This window comes from Lactuca saligna, chromosome 9 (genome assembly GCF_052625555.1).
Source record: "Lactuca saligna cultivar CGN05327 chromosome 9, ASM5262555v1, whole genome shotgun sequence".
NCBI classification, from domain to species: Eukaryota; Viridiplantae; Streptophyta; class Magnoliopsida; order Asterales; family Asteraceae; genus Lactuca; species Lactuca saligna.
In genome coordinates, this window is record NC_136425.1 from 175,179,101 (window position 1) to 175,192,974 (window position 13,874).

At 40.1% G+C, this 13,874-nt stretch overlaps 1 non-coding gene across 1 annotated transcript; it reads left to right on the forward strand.

The window, feature by feature from the left end:
- Positions 1 to 2,872: 2,872 nt before the first annotated feature.
- Positions 2,873 to 2,979, forward strand: LOC145019126 (small nucleolar RNA R71). Its single transcript, XR_013667444.1, has one exon. It is a non-coding gene; the product is annotated as a small nucleolar RNA R71 (small nucleolar RNA).
- The last annotated feature ends 10,895 nt before the right edge of the window (positions 2,980 to 13,874 follow it).

A 13,874-nucleotide genomic window follows, 5' to 3' on the forward strand; every position in this document is an offset into this window, starting at 1 on the left:
TTGAAGAACAATGAAGAGAAAGATACTTTTAACAGAAAAGAAGAAGAAATTTGTTACCTTTCTTTGATGAAACTTGAAAATTATTGAAGAACAATGAAGAGAAAGATGAAAGCTTGAGAGAGAATGGAGAGAAAGAGGCACGGCGAGTGGGTGATGTGGTTTCAAAAATGAGACTTTTAGGGTTAAACCAGTTGTAAAAGTAAGTGTTATTATTATTTTTTTTTCTGTGAATAATACCGACTCGTCGAGTCGGGGTCAGACTCGGCGAGTCTGGTCGCGATGCATGTTATTTTCTGAAATCTATACGGACTCGTCGAGTCATGGTTAGACTCGGCGAGTCTCTTGCAAAAATCCAATATTTTTAACACTTTTTGTAATTTCTTTAGAAAAGAATTTTTTTTCACCCCACACTTAGTCCATACGCACTCTCAAGCAGACATATCCGATGAATTGGAAGATTAAAATTCTAAAAACGAAAGAAAAAATGCAAACAAAAGAAAAGGTAAAACAAAGCAAACTCTAAATAACGGGTTGCCTCCCACCAAGCGCTTCTTTTTAAGGAGTCGTTAGCTGGACTCCTTCCCATCTACGTCTCGTCATCTTCTAGCATCGGAATTCACACCTTATCTTTTGTGGTTTGTACTTTGTCTTGTAAGCGTGAACCTTCTTTTTATAAGCCCTTTTTAATTCCTTTCTCTTCTTTATTACAGCATCATCCTCGGCTGCTTGGGCTTCTTTTCTCCTCTTTTTCTTCTTCACTCCATTCTTTTTCTCCATCTCTTTCACCTCCTTTTCAGTAAACTTAACTACTTCATATTCTGTGAAAGTTCGTGCTCTAGGTTTGGTATTGAATGGTTGATCAGCCTCCACTCTCCTATCCGTTGCCTTGTCTTCTTTTTCTACATTTAACCCATCTACAAGTGGAATTGTATCAAGAATTGCTATATGGGCATGTTGGACTTTCGTATCCATCTCACCTTCTGCTGTTTGTTCTTCTAAAGAATCATGAAAAATATCATTGCCCCGAATATGAAGAGAATCAACAACAAGCAGATTGAAGTTGTCTGATTTGTTGTCAAATTCGACTGGACTCGTCGAGTCCAATAGAGTGACTCGGTGAGTCTGGTTGTATTCCATCTTTTCTTGAGTGTTTTCTGAATCGGCTCCTTCTAGTAGCTTCTCTAACTCCTCAAAGTCCTTTTGAACATCTCCATCCTCTCCAGAATGTTGCAGAAACTTGCTTGGGTCTTCTTTTTGCAAAATTTCAAGTTCTTTGTGTAGTATCTCATCATGTAAATCGATAAATGAGATCTCTTCTCTCCCCTTCATCTCTTGCTTGACTTCTGGTATAGCTTTGAATACCGCTGACTCGTCTCCTACCCTTAATGTAAGTGTAGACTCACATACATCAATTAAAGCACACACGGTGTTTAAAAATGGCCTCCCCAAAATAATTGGAACTTCGGGGTCTTCTTCCATATCTAGCACCACAAAGTCTACTGGGAAGATGAACTTGTCAACTTTAATGAGAAGATCCTCGCAAACTCCTCTTGGATGAATTATCGTCTTGTCAGCCAAATGGATCTTCATGTTTACATGTCTTGGCTCTGGTAAGTTCAGTTTCTTGAAGAAGGAAAGAGGCATCAGGTTGATGTTTGCACCGGAATCGGTCTAAGCTTGAGTGACAAATATTTTTCCAACTTGACATGGAATTTTGATACTTCCCGGATCGCCCTTCTTTTCGGGTAACTCACTCAGCATTATTTCTGCGACTTCAGCCAAGTCTTTCCTAGCAGCAAAGAGACCTTTTAGTAAGTTGAAGTACTTGGGTGTTGTAAGCATCATCTCTACAAATGGCACATTGACTTGGAGGTCATTAACATGCTTCATAAAGGATTTATAAGCTTCAACTTTTTCCACAGGCATGGCTTTGATTGGGAATGGCAGAGGGGGATTGTATGGCTTTAAGTGGATGGTAGTTCTGTCTTGTACGCATGGACTCTTTGAGTCCATTGGAGGGACTCGACGAGTCGTGTCGGGTTTAGCTGGAATCGACTCTTCTGTCTTCTCTATCTTGTTATTAGGGACCCTCTGTGCCTATGTGAAATTTTTTTCACAGCTGGAAGTTACCATACTCGCGTTTTCCATTCTTGGATTATTCTCGGTGTTACTCAGAAGTTGGCCCGATCTTCTTTCATTCACTTGATGTGCAAGTTGTCCCAGCTGTTTCTCAATGTTGAGAATGGATGTCTGCTGATTCCTCAACATATTTCTGATCTCTTGCATTGCTACATCGTGATCATTGTGTCTTTTTATGGACGCGGTTATGAATCTAGTGAGCATTTCTTCTAAATTGGCCTTCTTTTCCATCACAGGCTCTTCCTCTTGATAGAATCCCCTCTCCTTCTGCTTGTATTTCTCCTCCTTAGCCTTTTTATATTCTTCGTATGGGAGCCATTCCTTCTTCAGTTTCCTCCAATCTTCGTCGTATCTATCGCCACTAGAGTAAAACACTTAAGCCTTTTTATTTCCGTTTTCGTCTAGATCACAATCCTTGGTGAGGTGGGGCCCGCTACAATTTTCACATCCAACTCGAATAGCATGGATTGTTTGATCCATTTTTGTCATCCTTCAATCTAGACTATCAAGCTTAGCTATTACCGCCGCCATGCTATCATTCACCGAGTTCACTGCTCCCTGACTTACTTCATTTCTCGGATTGTGGTATTCTCTAGAATGCTTAGAGAATTCCTCAATTAACTCCTTGATTTCTGGAGGCGGCTTTCTGGTGAGCGGGCCTTGTGAATCGAGCAATTGCCTTGTGGTGACATTGACTCCATCATAAAAAATGGAGACCTCTTGTTGGCTATTAAGGTCATGGTGTGGGAAATTTCTTAGTAAACCTTTGTATCTTTCCCAAGCTTCATAAAGAGATTCATCGGGTTGTTGCTCGAAGTTGGCGATGGCTTTCTTCAACTTAGCTATCTTGGAAGGCGGGCAAAAATGGTCTATGAATTCCTCTTTCATCTTGGCCCATGTGGTGATCGATCCAGGAGGAAGTGACTTGAGCCAATCATTCGCAGCACCTTTAAACGTGACTGGGAGCATCCGAAGTAGTTGGGTCTCGCGAGGCACATTTGGTACATTGAAGTAGTCAGCCACATCATTTACTTCATCCAAGTGCTTGTAGGCGTCTTCGTGATCTTTCCCGTAAAAAGGAATCTCCTTGAGTTGAGCGAGAATGTGGCCCTTTAGCTCAAAAGTAATGGTTGCGGGAATTGCGGGTTGCACCAGTCCCGGGCCGGTGTCATCACGCATCCTCTTCTTCCATTCCCCCATGGGGATTTCATCTATATTAGCCATAGCGGTAGCTAAATCGTCTTCAAACTCGGATGTGCACTCGTATGTGGGTTCGTCTTCTTCCTTGGTCTCGTACTCGGTGTCTTTTTGAATTGGATCTTCGATTGTCAACGAGGCACTGGATGCTCCTGATTTGTTGCTCCTTTTCTTGCTGAAAACTGACTTGAGGTTTTTGAGTGGTGAGTTCTTTGAAGAAGCGGATTCTCCAACGGTTTTGCCTTTGCTCCTTCTTAGTGCAGTTTCCGGATCTTCAAGAGGGGGTCCAGAGGTGTAGCAGATCCTTGGGTCATGAAACAACTGCAAAAAAACAAAAAACGTGTAAAAAGAACAAAAAAAATATAATAAAATTAAAGCTGATTTAGCGTCGTACTTGGCGAGTCTTCGCGAATGCACTCGGCGAGTCCAAGGTAAAATCAGGGTTTTTTTTTTCTTTTTTTTATACACTACCTACTAAATTAAACAGTAATTAACTTTGTGTAAGATAAATCTCACACAAAGGATCGATTGAATTAGAATTTAATGCTAATTTTAGAACCGTTCCCCGACAACGGCGCCAAAAACTTGATGTGCGTAAAATCACTTAGTTTTAATCCTACTTTTAGTTGTCAAATAAACACACAAAGGCAGTGTACCTATCAATTGTGGAATAGTTTAAGCAAGTAGGGTATCGAACACAGGGAACGGCAAATTAAAAATAAAAACTAATTCTATCTAAATTAATTAATAAGTAGAGGGTTTTCTCTAGTTTTACAAGACTAGAAACTTACTAACTATTACTTAATCTAAAAACTAGAAAAACAAAGAATTAACTAGATTCAATAATACGAAGGAACTTCTGTTTAGTTCAACTCAATTGATCCTATGGTTGATTTCAAAGTAATAGTGCAATGGATTAATTCTTTTGTTGGTTACCGATTCAAGTGACTAGGTTCGCGTTCACTACACTAATCCTTAGCAAATAAACTAACTTAAACAGTGATCAGTTGTCTAATTCAATTTAGTTCACTAGATTAATTATTCGGATTACTTTAGACTCACAATAGTTAATCAATTTGGTTTTAATTAACTTCTTGTTGATGGTCATCACACAAGCTTGCACATGAATTTACTTAATTTTCTTATTAATCCTAGTTTCATGTTCATTAGTCCTATACATATAACAAAGTAGTCACAAGATATATGAGGTTGATAATCAAACGATGTTCATGCTATTTAATTACCTTCCTATTAACAGAAAATTAATTATCATTCACACACAAGGTTCTTTAGCAAGCTAAAATAACAAATAAATCACCAACATTGAATTAATCCTACCAATATTCAAACCATAGTCTCAATTTTGTATCCCCAAATAGAAGTTTAAGAGTTTTAGCTCATGATTGACGTAAATAACAGCACAAAAACGAATTCTAATTATCTAACCATAGTGGAAAACAAAAAATTAAGTATAATGATGAAATTTGCCTCAAATCTCCTTCGGGATTGAATTGTAGCTTCTATCTTCGTCTTCTAGGGTTTCTCTGGCCTCTGAATCGCAGCTACTTACTCCAGAATTGTCCCAGATGTTTTTTTTCTTCGATCTAAGAAGTTATCTATATATTTGCGTATCGACTCGTCGAGTCAGGTGGCGAATCATCGAGTCCGTCTCACAATCTCCGTATACGATAAGCATCTGGGTTCCCGAGTCATTATCCTCACTTGGACTCGCCGAGTAGTCGACCCTACTCGCCGAGTAGGTGCTATTTTTGGTGTTTTTCTTCTTTATCCAATTCCCGAGCTCCTAACCGCTTCTCCTGCTTCCTTTTGCTTCCGAGCTTCAGTTTTGGACTGAAAATACAATTCAAACACTTTTAAGTACCTTTTGTCCATGAAATGCAATAATTTAACTAATAAATGAATAAAAATCTATACTTAATACAAACTAAATATGCACATATCATGAGGATCGATGGGGTGGGGCCAATTGCTTATATGAGGTGAAATTGTATATTGCAATTTCTAATATATATATATATATATGTATATATATATATATATGTGTGTGTGTGTGTGTGTTATATAACACTGAGGGATTGAAATCCCTATGTACTCATCTGGTTCCTAACCTGAACCACTCAGTTTATTGTATCACATGTAACAATAGTAAATATATATTATGCTGAGAGATTCAAGGAGTATTAGGTCACTAGTTTAATTACTTTAAGGCTTGTAATATTTTGTTATGCTTATGTTTGTGTATTAACGATGACATCCCAAAGTTTAAATATAAATAAAATACATTTCTTTGGAAATGTTTTGATAATATCATTATCATGTTTTTGGGAATAAATTCCACAATATTATTCCTCAAAAAGGATACTCTAATTTTAAATAAGCATAAACAAACTTGTCTTTTTTAACCGTGCAATTGAGATATCACACCCTCTCTCTCTAGTCTTGAATTTGTTTCTATCCTACACGGTCCTCAGAGTTCTGAGACTGATTCAACCCTACATCAACGGTCTCACGCATCAAGGGTGAGTTCACGTTTAAGGAGGGAATACATGCTTATCAAAAATTTTATAAAAATATATTTTTATATATATTAGTAGTTAAACAAAGCATGAAACATTAGGATTATGTACCCACAAATACTCTGTCAAGTTGTAAACTATGATATTATGCCTAAAAGTTATGATGTCCGATATTCTAGGAAAAGGTTTTACCTAGATGTTATATAATGGCCAATTTCCTCGGATAACATAGTATCTAGAAGTAATGATGGTTAATTATATGGATAGGAACAGTACTTAGTTGTTAGCTTGCCCGAATATCTTGTTTTTCAAATTAATCATAATTAGGGTATATATATATGGTAAAATACTATATATGTATACAAAGATAATTATGAGATATATGGATTTTAATTATCATATATAGAGTAAAAAAATATTATATAGTGATAATTAAAGGTTTTGTAAAAGAGTTAAAGAAAAGATAAAACACCTAAGGTTAATGTGTTAGTGAGATTTTATTATTCATCCTTAGACATTTTAAATTCGGCTACCCCAAACCTATAATCGTTAATCTTGTGAGAGTCAGAAAGATATGTATAGATCTATACGAGGCTGACACCGCCAACTGCAATTGCTAGATTCAATCCCGACATGATAATTTCATTATATACAAGCGTTATTCAACATCCGATGAAGCCTCGTGCAAGGAAATTATTTGTCCACAACGTCAATTATCGGGGCTCATGGTAATACAAACCCGAAAACCTTAAAGAAATCAACTACCTAAAGGGACATTATAATAAGATTTGGATTGGTAAAATTTCCTAGAAAAAGTATTTTAAGTTAGGATTGGTAAAATATTTTAACAAGGAAAGAAAGTTTTTTCTAAAAGAAAAAAGATTCTTAACTAAAACAGTCATATAAAGAGAAAACTATAAAAACCTGTGAACTCACCAACATTATGTTGACATTTTAAAATACATGTATTCTTAGGGAGATGAGTGTGGAGGATAGCCATGCGGAGGAGGATATCTTCAAGGTAGTTTGCTGGAGTTATTTCTTTTTATTTTCTAATTATTTAGGATGTGTTCTTGATCTACCAAAAAATGTAACCCTCGAATAAATTAAATTGAATCAAAGTATCACTTGTGTTATATTTCTATGTATTGTTTAATATATATTTGCATCGATTCAATAGCCCTATGTCGCATAGCCCGACATTTTTTCCGTCCACCAGGGGAGAAGTACGCTCATGTCGTCTAACGTCTAGGTGACATCAGTTTTGGGCGTCATCAGGCTCTTTGTCATGACCTGATTGGTCATGAGAGAATGATAGGATCACAAGGAATATTCTTCCTCGTGGGGGAAATTGAGTTGTCATCCTGGCACTGGCTTGTCCGGGCTAAGACTAAGGCCCTGACGAGATGACTCCCCGTCAGTGCTTTTCGACAGATTTAATGTGGTTGTATACGGTAACATTAACAAGTCCCTTAGACCAGTAGGCTTCTGCGTTGGGGACATAGCAAAGTCGTTATGGTCTAGTCATAGACACGTGGCGGAATGCTATTGCTAGTTTGTGCGGTTGACAAGACGGGATTGTCGTTGTTCGGCGGTTTCATCATGAGACAGTTCATTGCTCTTTTTGTAGCATTTAAACCCTTGTTTCTCCAGGCATTTCCTCATCACCCTCTGCCTTTCTCACTTTTCTTCTTTTCTCTAAACAACCCTTTCAATTTTTCCTTGCATTCTTCCATGGCTGTGGCTCATCCTTTATGAAGGGAAGTCACTACTGAGGAATGGGAATCCTTCCAGTTCTGGTTTGGGTTTGTCCCTAAACATGGTGTTTAGATTACTCTCCCTGATCTTATTATAATGCTTACTACTCAAAGGCAAGGTTGGCATTCTGATTGCTTTGTTCAAGGCAGGTCTACACTTACCCACAATGGACTTTTTCAACATGATTATTCGCGAATACGGGTTTTCTGTAAGGGAATTGACCCCAATCGCTATAAAAAAACTTGTGGGCTTTGAGCTTCTCTACTGTGCCCTAGGTTACCAGTCGACTGTCCCAACATTCAAGCACTTTTTCAATGCTTCCACCCAGTCTGGGACTCGGACCCCTTCTTGCTGACGAGGAGTCCCTACCCTCATCCATAATAAAAAATCCAAAAAGAATTGGCAGGAGAAGTTTTTGTGGGTGAACAGTGACCTACTTATGCTTAGATAGCCTAAGCCAAAGGCGTATGTAGATCGTGCTCCAACGCTCTTTGGTTCTGGCAAAGATTTGGTAGATGCCCTAGAGAAGGTTAGCATCTATAGTGAGGACTGGCTCGACTACTTTTTGGCTACTGGTGGGATGAGCACTGCTTGGAGGGCTCATGGGAAATGTCTAAGTTTTTCATCGAGAGAGAAGGTATGATGCTTCTTCTTCTTCTGCTTTCCCTTGTCCCCCCCCCCCCTTTTTTACTCAGCAAAGTACTTTGAAATCGGTATTTTTGTTAACCACTATTACTTTTGTTTTTTATCAGATGTGGAATAGATTATCTCCTTATATAGAGCTCTATGAGGTTTATTCAACGGTGATCTTGAGTGCCACAACATCGACCTTGTAGAGACTCTCCCGCCACCTGTTTCCGGTCAAGGTATCGGGGTTATATATGGGTCTCCTGCCGGTTTAGAAGATGTTGTTGGCGCTGGCAAAGAGCCAGATCTATAGGACGTCGTTATCACTGGTGCTTCTCAGAGGGATAATATCCCTTTTGGGTACCCACGGAGTCTCCAACGTGTCAAAAGGCTATTCGCTTTGCTGGAAAACTCTTCTGGCTATAGCGTTGATACGGCTAGCACTGAGCACTTGCTTCTCAGGAAACGTAACTTGATTTTGTTGCTAGGGGGTTCCAAAGGTTCCACCAGTGTCCCCGATGAAAGTTCATCGAAACTAATGGAAGGGGCATACAATAGGGCGACTGAACTGCCCGGTAATAAAGAGAAGAAAACTACCAATGTGACTGACACCAATCATGCTGATGAGAGAGGCAAGGCGAAGGTTGGATATGTGTCTTCTAGTGGTCATGTGTCAACTTCTCCTGGTAAAATGGGAGCTGTCCCTCCTCCTTCACGGTCTCACTCATGCATCTATAGGCCATCTTGGAGCTTAACCCCTAAAGATCTTGTATCCGACCATGACACTACTCTAAAGTGGTGTCAGCATGATTTTCCTCCCGCCACAACTAAAGATTTGACCGTTTTGGCGAATGAGTACATGGTTGATGGTCTTCGTTATACCGCCGCTTAAGTTTCGTCTTACTTAGTGTCAGTTTCCGGGCACATTTCCGACATAAAGGCTATCAGTCTTATTCAGAAAAGATAAGCATTGAATGTGCGGAGTTGAAGGCTCATGTGGCGATGATAGAGGATGATAAGCGTAACTGGGAGGCCCAACAAGATCTTGTGTTGTGCGAGAAGGCAAGCCTGGAAGAACATGTGGTAAGGATGGATAGGGAGGTGAAGCGCTTAATTGATTGTGTCGGGGCCCTGACATTGGAGAACACTGGCATGAGCGAATGATCGACAGAGCTGGAGGCAGACCTAGTTAGGGAAAGCATTGTGAGGGGTGTGTTGGAGAAGGACATTGCGTGGATCCTTCGTGATGGGCTCCGCCGGATTGTGGACAAGGTGACCAAAAGCCCCCACTTCCTCAAGGGCGTGGTGCACATGCAAGTTGCTTGCATTATAGCGAGTCTGGAGCAGGACAAGGGAGCTTTGAGAGAGCTGATGGTTGCAAGGAAGTTCGACCCAAAAGTTGAGGTGGATGTGGCCACCAAGACTTAGGAGATGGACGATGTCATTGCCACGTTCACGGAGACATATTTTGCTGGCTATCTTCGTCTTAGCGACATAGATTTGGCTGGGATCCGTTTTCTCTGGCACAATGCTCAAAGTGATAAGTCGGGTCCTGGCCCAAGTTCTCCACCTTGTGATGGTACTACCCCTGCTCACGAGTAGTGTCATTTGCTTGATTTGGTTTATGCAGCTTTTGTGAACATTTTTTTTTTGTTATATTTTCTACCTTTCGTGGCAGCTTAAAAGTCCAAGAGTCTGGAAACTAACAATTCTTATTTTATTTTATGAATATGAATATTTTCTATTATCATATATTATATTTTATTGTTTCGTAAATCACTTATGTTGGCCATCATGCAGTATTTGTGCAGGGTTTGCTTAAATCCCATATATCAGTCCTTTTACATGTGAACTCTTTGAGCTTTTCTCATGATTTTCTTTGAGAAATTTGTTCTAATTTCATCCTTAAAGACCCTAGGTGTAGCCAAGATCATTATCATAATATGGGTGATTGGAATTATGGGGAGTTGTTCAGTAGCTAATGGTAGGGTGATGTTGAGAACTTCAGAAGTGGCTAAGGATTGCTTCAGTGGGTTTTGTTGTGTTGGTTAGCGAGTGTTGGTGAATGGATTGAGAAGGTGACTTAGAGGATTTGGGAGGATTCTTGAGGAAAGTATGGATAGGTGTGGAGGTAGTATTGGGCTTGTACTATTGAAAGCACATGACCCGTCCTCAAATCGGGGAAAGTCTTGGATAATCTAGGAAGCCTGTGGGATGAGGATTCTTGGGTATATTCGGATCTATTGCATGTTATTTTTGGTATGGTGTGAGCACTTAGGAATAGAGTTTAGATTCTAGTTCCGACTCAGTAGCATGTACTGAGCCAATCAATACGCGGACGTGGGAATTCACCTCATCGGAGATTACTCGCGATATTTTGGAATAGACCACGATGGTCTTCGGTTCATTCAAGGTTGGGAATTTGGAGTTCTTAGATGGTCATCTTCGGGCCTTTCGGGCCAAGATTGCAGCAAGGAAGTTAGGGACTCATCTGGAGCCCAAAACTTGTGGATCTCTAGAATCCTTCGGGAAGGAGGATCTTATTGTTGTATCTTGACATTTGGTCTTGGAGGAAAGTTTTTCACCATGTCCTCAGGATGGTCGGGTAACTAAGGAGGAGGAGGTCAAAATCCCTTCGGATGTTCTGCGGGTATGTTATCTTCCGCTTCTTCAGGGTAGTTATCAGTAATTTGTATTGCTTTGGATTTTTTATTGGGTTTGAATAAATTATATCTTGGGTTGGTTCTCTGCTATCGTCTGAGTTATCAAGGATTGTTATATGCCATTCTGTGTGCCGAGAGTTTTCAATGAATCATTAGAGGTTCGTATCTTGTTGAGTGGACTCAACGTGTCATGTTGTTGTTCTAGGTCTTTGTCGGGATCAATTCTGGAGTATTTCTTGGAGGATATTTGATCAAGAATAATGAGTTAGTTCTCTAGTGAAGTTAGGGTTCAGGTGTTTTATCTTTTGATCTGGTGGGATCGGCAGTCGTATATGAAAGAACTTTTGGGTTCAAACCTTACCGTTGCTTGGGGAGGAGCGGTAGCAGGAAGATAGTGGTGTTAGTTGCATAAGTTGTTGGTCATTGGATGTATATAGGGGGTTTTATATTCACATGGGTTGAAGATGGTTAGAGTTTAGTGGTTATTTGAGAATTGAAGTTGGGGTGGATGTTCGTCAATGCAGGGAAAGGGTTGTGGTTTCTAGTTGCTGACATAAGAACCCAAGGATTTGGTATGGTATGATGGGAGGTGATTTGGATTATCAAACTAGTTAAGATTTCAAGGGTATTCTTCAGGATTTCAAAAGTCGAGTGATCACTGAGTTCGGCTAGTAATGGAACACTAGTATTGAGTAGCACGGGACATGGACAGTTCGTGCTATATGAGGTTGGTGGGTTGGGAATCCATCAGAATTAAGAGGTGAAGGAGCTTCGTCGAATCCAAATAAGTGAGAATCGATCAAGATTTTTGGGAGTTAGGAAGGGTGTGGAACTAGGTCAAGTTTCACATCCTAGCCAGGAGGAGAGACGAATCAAGTGGCTTTTGAGATTGAGGTTGTGTAAGTGGGAGTTCAGGAACCTTCCAACCATTGGTCAGCATATCCTTTATTAGGCATAGCAGGCTTGTGGTTGAGTCCAGGTTGAGGGATTTGGAATTCGAGGGATGACCCAAACATCTGTTTGGATGCAGTTCGATGCATGGTTGGTAAGGAGTGTTGTAAGACTACGATGTGATCATAGCATTCACCCGTCTGAGGTAGACTATCATTGGAGGTAGTCATAAGTGTAAAGGGGAATCAGTTCCTACGTTGGGCATGCCTATCAGGATTGTCGAAGAGTATTTCTCTTTGTTAGATTAAGGGTCATTGGGGGTCTGAGGCGAATTCGGGCCTGCGTAGCTCTAGTTGGGTGGGACCCATGGGCGAGGCCCGTGTAATTATGGCAATATAAGTGGGACCTGGTAGAGACCGTTGGGTCAAGGTTTTGGATTTTGAGTTGCAGGATTAAGTGGGTGGTCAGTGTGTGACATGGAGGGGTTATAGGATTAGTAAACTCATTATTTGACACTTGGGGAACCTGGTGGTTGAACCAAGTGCGAGACAGGTAGTCTTAGCAATAGTTTGGGGGACCTTTATATCTTATTCTAATGCAGGATTATCATGAATCAAAAGGTTTTTGGTGAAACGTAAGTGTAGATATGTGAATCTCGGGTTATGAGTTAAGTATCGGGTTAGTGTTTGGGTGACATCTCGAGTTGGGAAATCGCAAGTGTTTATGTATAGGATTGGCTCTATTTGTGAAGGGCATGAGGATAAGTCAAGGCAGTATTATTGATCTGGAACTTATGTGTGGAGTAGCATGTTATTCATAGGAGATGTTAGGTCACTTGCAGTTGGGATTGGATAATCTCAGAGTAAATGATTTGATCATGTTGTGCAGCTCTTGTCTGGGTCTAACCATTGCAAGGATGAGTCTCCTACTCGAAGGATTATCTAATCCTTGGTCAATTATAATTGTTATGCAGGGATAATTAGTATATGATATTGTTTCTAATGGGAATCTCAAGTATCAAAAGCTGAGTAGTCAGTTGGGAAATTAATGGGATGGACTCAACAATGTTATAGTATGGGCGGTTTTTCGGGGGGTCAAATCAATTCGAGATTTCAAATTTCAGGTAAAGTGGGGTTGGTTTTCTGCAAGGGATTATGGATTCGTCTTCTTCGGGATTGGAAAGTTCTGCTAGGGTTGGTTTTTGTTGCTGTGGGAAGGTCGTTGTATGCTCAAGGTTGTGATTGTGTCCCTCACGTTGCCGTGCATGTTGGGGACAGTAAGGAATAATTTCGAGGAAGAAATTGAATTTAAGTGGGGGAGAGTTGTACCGCTCGGTTTCGAATCGCTTCATTATTTGGGACCGTGTCCCGATCATTATGATTAGGGTTGTAACACTCGGTTCCTGGTACGTATTTAAATTCAAGTAACTCCATGTTTTGCTATGGGAATCGGAGAGTTAGAAGCCCAACTCTTTGAGTAGACTTGACTTTTGATTGGGGGGTTAAGTGACCTACTCGACGAGTCGGAAGACCGACTCGGCGAGTAGGACTGTCTGGATGGAACCCTAATATTTAGGTTTACACCCTATTTAAACAAATTATAACACCACAAACCAGCCTCCATTGTCCCTCGCAACCTAGAGTAAGCCCTAACTGGAAACCCTAGCCATTATTGTGTGTTCTTGAGTTTGTTGGTACCTTTTTGGGTGTTTTTTATGTTGAAAGGTGGAAGGAAGCTAGGGAGTTCAAGTAGAAGCAAGAAGATCCAGAGGTTTTGCTCCATTCTTAGCTCATTCAAGGTAAAAAGCTGGAACTTTGACCATTTATCTCTTAGATTTTTATTGGGGCTATTTCTACCCTTTTGATGACTTTAGAGAAGCTAAAATCGGATTTTGTGGGTGTGCTTGTAGTTGCACTTTAGATTTGGAACTATTGGGGGTCCTTATGGCATAAAGGTGCCAACTTTGTTGGCATAAGCACCCCATGCATCTTGTAGACTTCTTTTTATGGAATTTTGAGTCAAAAAAACCCCATGCATGAACATCGAGATTGGGACTTTACGT